Source organism: Cavia porcellus, unplaced genomic scaffold, assembly GCF_034190915.1.
Source record: "Cavia porcellus strain 051 isolate PalLab524CR breed Dunkin Hartley unplaced genomic scaffold, mCavPor4.1 scaffold_17, whole genome shotgun sequence".
NCBI lineage: Eukaryota > Metazoa > Chordata > Mammalia > Rodentia > Caviidae > Cavia > Cavia porcellus.
The window spans coordinates 49,709,511-49,721,636 of record NW_026947500.1 but is presented as its reverse complement, the minus strand read 5'-3'; the positions used below and the strand labels follow the sequence as shown (position 1 = coordinate 49,721,636).

The window sequence follows — 12,126 nt, the reverse complement described above, 5'->3', positions numbered from 1 at the left end:
GAAGCCTGTTCCATATCTCTCTGCCTCCCAGGGAATCTAAGTTTGGAGAAACTCAAGTGCTTGACCCAGGCCCCTGACAGGGGCAGCCAACATGGGAAGTGCCTGGAACCCCACATCCAACCTGTTGAGAGGAACACAGGAAAATATCAAGATGAAGGAACAAAAGGCAATCTCAGACTCTCTGCCCACACAGAACAAGTCTGGAAGACATAGACTTTGAGAAATTGTAAATCACACACCTGACATTTCTGAAAGGATAGTGACTGAAGAAACTACTTCATGAGGCTCTAAAAGTGATCAGATCAGAAATAATATGTGAGGTACATGAAGAAATCACAAACATAATGAGAGAATTGCTTTTTTTATCTTCTTTCTGCAGGACAAATTCCAAGTATTGCTATGAGAATCACAAGGTAAGATGATAGCAGTACCAGGAGGGAGGAGGTCCTAATAAAAGCTCCAAGTAAGTTGATCATTAGTGCAATATCTCAACCATTTGAGCATGCATAAGTGACACAGGAAAATTATCACAGTAGAAATGACTGATGTGGGGGCTATAGAAAGTTGATATAAACATCTTAATAGTGATCAATAGAGCAACAAAAGTGCTGTAGAGGTACAGAATGCCCACTAGCACATGATGCAGTGTCTGCGACATGTTGATACTGTATATTAGAGGGTCGCGGGTGGCCACGTAATGGTCATAGGCCATGGCTGACAAGATGAAAAGCTCACTGATAATCAATGTAAAGAAGAAGGCCATCTGTGTGGCACAATCAGAATAGGAAATGGTATTGTGATCCATCACAAAATTTAGCAGCATTTTGGGATAAATGGCAGGGGCATAACCCAGATCCATGTAAGCCAGGTATCTGATGAAGGAGTACATTGGGTGTGTAAGTGGGCATCCAGCTTGGTCAGAACAATCATGCCCAGGTTGCCCACCAGTGTGAAAACGTAAGTGAAGAGGAAGATCCAGAACAGGAGGAACTGCAGCTCGGGCAGCCTAGAGACCACACTCAGAATGAGGTTGGTTGGTCCCCTTAGATTTTGTCTTCCCATGAGTTCCTGATATCTCAATGTGCATAACACATTCACTGTGAGAGAGAGAGTGATTTGAACATGATTAATTGGTTGAGGATTTAGGTCGGTGGCATAAATGCTACATGGCAAGGATGAGGTCATGAATTCAATTCCAGGTACAAAAAAAAGATTAATTGCAGTGTGTCCTTTACTTGTTAAGGTTTGTTTTGACTTAAGCATATCCTGTGTTTCTTGATCACACTTTGTTTTACTATTGTAGTTTGACAATTCTAGTGGAGTATTCATACTCTGAAAAGCTTTGTGGAACTTTATCAGTGATTTCACAAAGCAAGATACTCTTATCAAACTTTGAAAATATGGCATATAACTTTCACTCAGTGACACCCACTTTTTCTTTGCATTCTGTGTTCCACTCCTATAATGCTTTAGTTGAAATTATACTGGATACATCTCGGAATCCATGTAACCGAGAACTGAGGTAATGCTATTTTATTTGGGGATCAGTATGCATATTTTAATGTTCAAAATTAAGGTCACTTATCATTTATAAATACTGCCTGCATATATAAGTAAAGCTGTCCATCACTGTATATAGATGTATCATTTTTATTGAAAATTAATTGACTCATACATTTTACATTTCTGACTATTTAAAGTTGAAATACTTAAATTCTTTTCATTTCCCAGTAAATATTTGTTTCTAATGATAACTTTAGTTGGTGTTAGTGAAACAGAAATGGAAATACATTATACTTGAAGACATACAAGTTGTGGATTGATTGTGGGTCGTAGAAGTGGATGTTTATCAATAGAAATGAGTTTGAGGATTTAATTTTAAATGCTTTTATATCATCAAATAGCAGTAGTAAGGTGGCAGTTTTTAAATATACTGAAATATTCACTTGATCATTTTCATAATGTGCATGAATACCTTTTAACTATTTCTGCAATTTTATCAGGGAACAGAGTAGGATAATGTGAGAATCACAGTAGTGAAAAGTGTTGCTCTTCATTACACAGAAGTAATGTAAGAAGACTATAAATCAGTAACCAATTATAGTGACAGACCCTTTTTGGCCTAAACTCTTGAATTCCCCCTGTCACAGTCAGAATCAGCTCATGAACACCTGGAACTGTGTCAGTATGATTTCCACCTGGAGAAGAAATGGGATATGAACTCACTGTGTTACTGAACTACAGAAAGGAATGGTTGTTCATTGTGCTGTCCGCCTGCACAGACACCAGGGGTCCGTTTCTCAGCGCTCAGCAGCAAGTCCGCAAGCACAGCTCAGGAAGCTTCGGTTGGCCCCAGCCTCCTCTGTGTCCCTGTCAGGAAAGGCAGCAGGCACAGGTGACCCTGGGGCTCGCTGCGCAGCTTTCCTCTCTCCCCACCGCGAAGCTCTGTGCTGCTGTTTTGTCTGAGACTTCTGTCAGAACTATTTTTTGCACTCATAAACCATAGTTTACTTCCTTTTGAAAACTTAATTTTGAATTTTCAGATTTATGGGCTGTTCTATTTTAGAGTTTATTGTAGAATAGAAGCATTTGATGGAGCAAAAGGATCCAGGAATTCAGTTCCTATGCTCACAAAGTATTTGTCTTCTCAAGAACTCTGAAGTTCTTTAAGTCTAACTCCTTTTAATACTCAATTTCAATCCTTCTGAGGATAAATTACTTCACCATTTCCATATATATATATATATATATATATACAAGAATCTCTGGATTCTTCAGAAATGTCTAATTGTACGCATTTTAAATATTTTCACTTGGGCTCTCCACTAGGGCAGGCTGACTACAAAAGTTATGCAGATGGCCTGATCTTTCAATCTTTATGTGCTCTCATTTCAGTGTGCAGTTATTTGGGCTTCATGAATTTCTTCATTACTTTAAAGCTCTTAAAAACACCCCACCTTTTTGTATATTGAATGTTTATCTAATATAAAATGTAGAGCCAGAAATTAACAAAAATTTAGGGCAAAGCTATCAAAACTACAAGTTCTGTATCTTTATGTCTATGACATATTTTAATAAAAATTATTTTCACTTTCTGAAATTCACTATGAAAATCTTACCTTAATTTTTCTAAAAAGAGGATTACTATGTACCTTTATTAAAATTTTACTTAGTTGATAATATATTCCATGGAATATAATTTGTGCCATATCTGAGAATCAAATTAGTCTATCTTGTATTTTATCTGGAAATCCTATTCTTAATAGATACATCCTGATGAGAACAGAGATTTCACTTCAAGTGTTTTCTAATGTCTTTTTTCTTATATTATCTATAGGCCACATTAAACCCTGACAAATCAGATAGATGCAGGATATGCATTCATTTCCTTGATTTTTATGCATAAAATAAAATGGTCCTCTGAGTTCAAGTTGTTCATGCCAGAGATACTGTATTCTGCGGATACAGACATTCTGCATTCTGCAGTACATTTAAAGGAATGAGGTGTCATTGACCATGATGTGTACCATCAGCATCCAAAGGTTGTGGAGACTTACCAGACCCAAGTGAGCATCACAAGTCCTGGAAATTATTACCTAGAAAGAAGAATCAGATTTCCTTCTCTGGAATCACCCTGACATTGTGTATGCATAAGAATTTAAGGCTCCCCACTCTGCGTGTGATATTCCCTGAACAAAGAGCACTTAATCCATTCAGTTCATTATATCTTAACTAGCTGAGAGACTGAAATGATGCTTTCATGACACCACTTTGTATTCCTATGTGAAAAAGTTAGGGAGACACAAGGAAAAAACAATGTAAATTATCAGAACAGTTTTGTGGAGAGTTCAGAGACTCCGAGGCTCCGTATCACCACTTCCAAGGAGTCAAACAGCACAGCAGCACTGGGAAGAAACTTTCTCACCACTTCTCCCCTGTGACTAGAAGAGTTCCAACATCACCACGAAATGTTAAATGATACCATTATTAGTCAATACTAGGATTTTCCTCTCTGTTTAATCCAAAGTAGGCACTAAGTTAAAAAATATGTAGTTTAGCATTTAAATGTGAAAGTTTAAGAATTCATTAATATATGAATTTAAAAGTTGACCTCTTAATGTGGGAGAGAAATGTGTTTTCCATCGACAAATGCTTGACCAGCATGATGAAGCAAAGATTTATTACAGTGCCTACCCAGCAGTTTATCTCCTTAGATGCGGTCCCACTACTGCTGGATGCTGTTCAGTGCGATCACGTGGAGAGCACAATCTACTGAACACAATATCACTCATTTCTGCATTTCAAGCACGTCCTCTTTCACTTTGATTTCTATATGCAGAGGCATTGGGACCATTTACACAATGGAACTTAGAGTTTTACTGAGCAGAATATTCAGTTTTGAAAAAATAGTGTTTCATATTTATCTAATAGCTAAATTGTGATATAGAGGATTTTTTCAGTACAAAGTAGTTCCAGCTCATGCTTTTGACCTCACGTACTGTACTTGTTTCCTCTTAATGAAACTTTCCACATTTTGCCTCAAACATTACCCCATTATCAACATACCATGGTTGGTCTAAATTCAGTTCCCACTTTATTTTCTCTGATTTGAATTTCATGTCTGTGGAATCATATGCTGTATATCCTTGATTCTGTTTCATCCATTTGGCACATTTCTTTTAAATTTTATCCCCAGTGTGTCTGTGATTTTGTACATTATACCATTGCATAAACTATGTGCAAATTCTTAGAGTTTTCTCCTAACGAGATATACTATATATACCTGAGTTGTACTTTATTGTGATATACCTAGTATAAGATCTTTATGTAAGCACACTCGTTGACAAACTTATTAATTACTCTTTTTTCTAGAGGACGCTTTGGAATTTCTGGATGATAGAGTAAACATATATTTCAGTTTAGTAGAAACTGATATCTCCAAACTCATTGTGGAATTTTATATTGCACATCATCATCAATATTTTATGAAGCAAGGAATAATCAGCATTAAATTTGCAAGTGACAATTCACAGAGAACATTATCTCATTGCTCTTTCAGCTTTTATTTCCCTGATGAACAAAGGTGATGAGCACTTTTCCATAATCTTGTTGACCATCACCAATTATCTTGCTTTGCACAGTGTTTATATTTATGTCCACTTTTGTTCCATTAGATTAATTTGTAGAACTTTTACATGTAATTTAGCTAAATTAAAATGAATTGGGGGCCAAGGATTTAGTTGGGTCTGAAGACTTAGCTTAGAGACACAAATGTCTTCCTGACAAGTGCAAGATCATGAGCTTGATCCCCAGTTCAAAAAAAAAAAAAAGTCCATTCTTCAGGTATTCTTAAAAAAATTAAATTATTAATTTTTATTTTTAGATTTTTGGCACAGGATCCTGCAGTGTTGTTACCACTATAGCTGGGCATAAATTGTTCCATGCTCCAGACCATCACATGCACAACAGGTATTTTGGGAACCATGAGTATGCAACAAATTGTATTACCTGGAAAGTGAAGTGTGTCACATCACAGAGAACACCTCCAAATTCTGGCAGGGGGTCCAATAATAGCAAACCTCTACAAGGGTATGGGAAAAAAAGGTCTAGTTAAAATGTATACAAATTTCAATGAGCTGCAAGGCAGCTGAATATCAAGGTGCTGATGTGAAGTTTGGATGTGTAGGATGGAATGGGAAGGAGCAGGCAGAAAGCAAATAAAAACACTATTTAAGATCAGGTGCCTGGCACACTCCAGACTGAAAAAGGAGGAGAACAGAGAATCGGCTTCTACTCCCACTTCAAGTTTTGTTATTGTTTTCAAGTAAATTCAATGTTGAGAAATTTTGAGGTATATTTTGGGCATGGTGACTTATTGAATGGTTATGTCTGAATTTTCTAAATATTTCTAAGAATGCCATTTCATTTTGCCCTTTTTTAACAAGAAAATAAACACGGTTTTAGAAGACACAGAAACTTGTTCCTTGAGGGTGGTTATACAACCATTCCTTCATATTTTTAACATTTTGGGGGTACTGGAATTTACCTCACACTGAGGTGATTTTGGATAATTGAATTGGACAGTATTCATCTAGAGAATATTTATTTTCTTTTCTCTATTTCTTTTCAGGAATGAATCCACATTTTCTTGAGACTATGGTGATGTTCATTACGTCTTTTTCTTCTGGTCAGAAACATCCTGAGTTCCATACATCATTTCTGACTTCAAGAAACTCCGCACTGCTTGTCACAATAACTGAAATAATCTTCAACCCCACTCCAGTAGTATATAAGGGTTGAGTGTTCTTCAGACCCATTCCAATGGCTGTCATTTATCTTTTTTTAATAATATCTATCCAAACACATGCGAGACTTGAAATTTGTCATTTCAATTCTTACCCACAATTCTCTTGGTGATGCTAAGAACTTTCTGTGTATGTATTGGCTGTTTATATGGATATCTTGGAGAAATATTTCTTTGGTTCTTTTGGCCATTTAACTAACATTTGACAATCATCCTATTTGTTTTTATGAGTATTTTATATAGTTTGAATATTGATTCCTTATTGAGTAGGTGGTTTGCATCTTTTCCTCACTCAGAAGGCTGGCTATGCATTTTTCTTGATTGTCTCAATTGTTGGTAAGAAAACTTTTCCTTAGATATAAAACTACTTTTTTATGTTTGCTTTTGAAACCTTAAGCTTCTATTATAATATCCAGAAAATTGTTGACAATGCCAATATCAGTGAGGTTTTCCAGTATTTTTTTCTAAGGGTTCTGTGATTTTATGTCTTTGATTTAGACCTTTGGTGCAGATTTTTCTATGTGGTTCAAGATTAGGTTCAAATTTCATTCTTTGGCATGGGGAATTGTAAGTTACTAGAACCATTTATTGAAGAAATTAACCTTCTTGCATTGTTTTTAATTGGTACAGTTGGTGAAAGTGAATTGAGTATGTATGTTTGCAATTACTTATTTCTTCCCTATTCTGTCAAATAAGTTTATATGTTTCATTCTTATGAAACTTTGAAATAATATGTGAAATTACCCAGTATACATTCCCTAAATATTATTTCTCAGAATTTATCTACCTATTCATAGTCCTGATGTATTTATTCATGTTTTCACGCTTATATTATTTTCTCAAAATATTTGAATTAATCAACATCTTTTATTTTATTCTTCTGTATGTCACACAGAGCTGTCAAATTTTGAGATGCAAATCCACTCTTTCTCTTTGTATATAAAATTTGAGTGGTATTATTTCTATGTGTACAAAATCACAATCTCTTTCTGCGATGGCAAATCTGCTCTGAGGGAATAAACAACAGAACAGTTATTGCCACCACTACATACATCAATAATAATTCAATTGTTTCTTCATTATAATATGTTTTCCTTTAATATCCATGTTTAATCTTTCAGTCATTACCAGTGATCATAGTTGTTTTACAGTCCTTGTGTGTTACTTCCATAATCCCTATCATGATTCAGCTGCCACTGGTGATTCATCGATCTTATGGGTCATACTTTCCTACCTTCTCATAAAAATAAAACTCTTGAGATAATAAATATTGGAATTATTTACTGTGAAAAAACTTTCTCAAAACTCCTTAAAAACTGTTAAAGTTTGTTTTACTAGAAAATTTACCTACTTGAAATTTGTCTTTGAGGTCTAGTGCTGTCATCTGTAGGACTAGGACTTAGTTACCTGTTTTCATATTCATATGAAATACTTACTGTCTTTTCTTTTTGGCTGTCTTACTGGAAGTCTCTTAGTACATAAAAGTTTCTTCTCTAGGATTTACTAGACCCATGTAAATTGAGACTTATTCATCATGCAGTGTTATGGTATATATTTTTCTACATAGGTAGTTGTTAGTGTGACCTCGCTGAATATCATTTTAGTAAGCGCAGTTTAGAAAGCAACTGGAAGGGGCCTGAATTGAGTCACAGGCCCAGAGCATTCGCAGGTTGAAAACCAGAACACAGGAAAGCCTAGGCACCTTGCTCCTAGGCAGTAGGACGACATCCTGCATCTGAAACCCTATGAGGTCACACAAACTGGATACCCACAGGCATAAATGGCCCACACCCAGTGAACTCTAAGCAGCTAGTTGTTGCCTGTTTTTGGCCTGGGAGCCAAAAGTGGGTCAGGTGATTCTCCGCACATGTGGGAAGCCTTGAAATATCTCTCAAAACCCAGAAATATAGGAAAATGAGAAAATGAAATACCAAAATGCAATCACAAACTTCCAGCCCAACCCAAGCAATCCTAAGAATCATGAACACAGAAGAAAATATAAGCCATACATCTGAAATGACTGAAATGATAACAACTGAAATAAAGAAACAATTCCAGGAAGCTATAAAAAGCTCAAATCAGAAATAATCTCCAAGGTAAAAGAAGAAATGATAAATGTAGTGAACGAAATGCTGCACATATCTAAAGAAGAAATAGTTAAAAATTAGAGGAACAATGCAAAAAGATGGAAACTCTGAATGAAGAATATAAGAAACAAACAGAATACTTGAAGCAGATTCAAAGAGACATATAGGATATCAAAAATTCCTTCAAAAGTTAGCAAAACCATCTTAATAAAAAGGAAGATAGAAATTCATACCTTAAGGATGAGATTGCAACTAGTGAACAGGAAAGAAAATAACTTTTAAAAATAACAAGGAATCAGGAAACAACAATTCAATAACTCCAAGATGATACCAAGAAAAACAACATAAGTTTGATAGGTATAAATGAAAAGGAAGATGATAATGCAAAGCATATCAAGAGGCTATTTATAGAAGTAATAGCTGAAAATTTCCCAAACATGAGAATGGAAACTGATGTACAGACCAATGAAACAATATAGAACTCCAAATACCCATAACCAAAATAAAACTACATCCAGACATATAATAATCAACATCCCAGCAATCCAACATAAGAATAGAATATTAAAAGCCACTAGAGAGAAGAGTCAGATCACCAGAGAGGAAAGCCTATCAGAATCACAGCAGACTGCTCAACACAAACAGTGAAGTCAAGAGGAACATGGAGTGGAGTATTTCAGATCCTAAAGGAAAATGACTTCCAACCCAGACTGATGCACCCTGAAAAACTTTCCTTCAAAATGGGCAGAGAAATAAGATACCTCCATGAAAATGAACAGCTGAAGAACTGGATGACCACCAAAACAACCCTGCAAAGAACACTGAAAGACATTCTAGGAAGATATAGGAAAAATACCACTAAGCAAGGCAAACAATTAAACAGAATAGAAAGATAAAAAAAAAATCAACAACAGAAAGATAACACGTCAAAAGCAAACCAATAAACAACAGTTATAACCATTAATGTAAATGGCCTCAATTCACTAATCAAAAGAAACAGACCAGCAGAATTGATCAAGAAACATCTAAGCAAATTCTGTTTGCAGAAAAATGTAATTAAATCCTTACCAACAAAGAAAATCCCAGGTCCACTTGGATTCACTGCAGAATTCTATAAGAAATTCAAAGAAGATTTAATGCTGACACTCCTCAAAATCTTCAATCAAATTGAATGCGAAAAAAATTCTCCCTAACTCATTCCTGGTAGCAATCATTATTCTATACCAAAACCTGAGAAAGACCCAACCAAAAAGGAGAACGACAGGCCAGTGTACCTAGTGAACATAGATGCAAAAATTCTTAATAAAATTCTGGCAAACAGAATGCAGCAAATCATCAATAAGATTTTACACCATGACCAAGTGGGATTCATCACAGGAATGTAGGACAGTACAACATATGCAAATCAATAAATGTAATCCACCATATCAATAGAATAAAAAATAAGAACCACATGATCATTTCTACAGATGCATAAAAAGATTTTGATAAGGTCCAACACTTATTCATGATAAAAACCTTAGAGAAAATTGGAAGACACTGTCTTTACCTCAACACGATAAAAGCCATCTATGACAACCCAGCAAGCAGCATCATATTAAATAGCCAAAAACTGAAAGCCTTTACCCTAAAATCAGGCACAAGACAATGTCCACTATCACCAATCCTATTCAACAAAGTACTAGAAATACTAGCCAGAGCAATTAGACAAGAGAGAGAAATAAAGGAGTAAAGATTGGAAAATAAGAAGTTAAATTATCGTGATTTGCATATTACATGATACTCTATATAAAAGAACCCCAAAACTCCGTTGAAAGACTGCTACATATAATAAGTAAATTCAGTAATGTAGCTGGATACAAAGTAACACTCAAAAATCAAGAGCATTCCTATACACTAACAGCAAAATCACTGAGAGAGAAATAAGAAAAAGCTACACCCTTCACAATAGCATCCAACAAAATGAAATCCTTAGGAATTAACATAACAAAAGAAGTAAAAGGTCTATTCAGGGAAAATTATAATACCCTGAAAAGGAAACCAAAAGGACCTCAGAAAATGGAAAGACATCCCTTGTTCATGGATAGGAAGAATAAGCATTGTGAAAATGGCCTTTTTCAAAGAATCGTTATACAGATTTAATGCAATCCCAATCAAAATACCACTAGTTAATCTCACAGATCTAGAGAAATCATTCCTAAAATTCATCTGGTATCAGAAGAGTCCTAGAATTGCAAAGGCAATTCTAAGCAACAAAGGTAAGGCAGAAGGCATCACAATCCCTGAATTGAAGTTATACTACAAAGCTACTGTAATAAAGTCAGCATGGTACTGGAATAAAAACAGACCTGAAGACCAATGGAATAGGTTAGAAGATACAACTACAACTAAAAACACACTCAGCCACCTTATCTATGATAAAGCCCACAAATTTGGGGAAAAAAAATCTTGGTGAACAGTCCCTCAGACAAATAACTTCTGTCTAGAATATATAAAGAATATTTAAAAATCAGATCCCCAAAATTCAAAGACCCATCCCAAAATGGGCATCTGAGATGAATATACAGTTTTTAGATGAAATACAAATGGAAAGTAAATACATGAAAAAATGTTCAGAATCGTTAGTCGTTAGAGAAATGCAAATTAAAACAACACGGAGATTCCATCTCACTCCAGAAAGAATGGCTAGGATAAAGAAAACTACCAACAACAAATGCTGGATAAAAATGACCACAATCTCCAGAAGAGCAATAGAAAGACACCACCAGACAGGATAAAGCAATTAAACAAGGAGGAAAATGCAGAAAACAGACCACCAGTACATAACATTAAAAAGTTGAGTGAATACATATCAGTTATATCCATCAATTTAAATGAACTCAATTCACCTATCAAAAGAAACAAGTAGACGGAATGGATCAAGAAACAGGATCCCACAATATGCTGTATACAAGAAACATATCTGACTCTAAAGGAAACTCATAGATTAAAAGTCAAAGGATGGAAAACAGCATTCCATGCAACAGGAACCCAGAATAAAAGCAGGGGAAGTATTTCTGTTTGCACCTGTAACCACACACTGACTGCTGTGTTGTTTGCCCTTCACACACTAAGATGTTTGCTCTGCCATACATTCCTCCACTGTCACCCAGTGCCACCAGGGATGAACAGCATTGCAGTCAAATTCCACTAAATGTTAACAAAGCACATTACCAGTTCTTAAAAATTTCCAAAAATACAAGAAGACAGAAATGTGTTATAGAGAATATGTCACACAGAAACTGTTATTCAAGAGCAGAAAACCAAATTCATTTTTTTCTCCTTCTCTCCATACATATATGCATACTTATGGTTTCTACGATTGCAAGAGGTGCTCAGAGTGGTGGCCGTTAGCTTCCTGACATGTATTAGTGAATGTAGTGACAATTTCATCTTCACAAAGTTATTAGTGTTTTTTAATGTGCTCAAAATTGTCTGGGATTTTTGAGGAATTTGGATAACACGGATCTAAGAAATCATCAATTTTACAATCTTTTATTTGTAATTCCAATTCTTAGGAAAGCTTAAGTAAGTACCAAGATGGTAATGCATCTTCATGAAAGTTCTAAACATGATATGTATTAACCATGATAGTGAATTCTATTTTCTATTTCTTGGTAATTTGAAATCTGTCACACTTAAACTAACATAGGTACACAATGGTGAGATTCAATGAAGTGTGGGAAGGCTGGGTAG

The 12,126-nt window shown here is 35.3% G+C and overlaps 1 pseudogene; it reads right to left on the bottom strand.

Annotated features, from left to right (window-relative positions):
* Positions 1-362: 362 nt before the first annotated feature.
* LOC100724536 (olfactory receptor 8K5-like) lies at positions 363-1,062 on the bottom strand (annotated as a pseudogene).
* Positions 1,063-12,126: the final 11,064 nt, after the last annotated feature.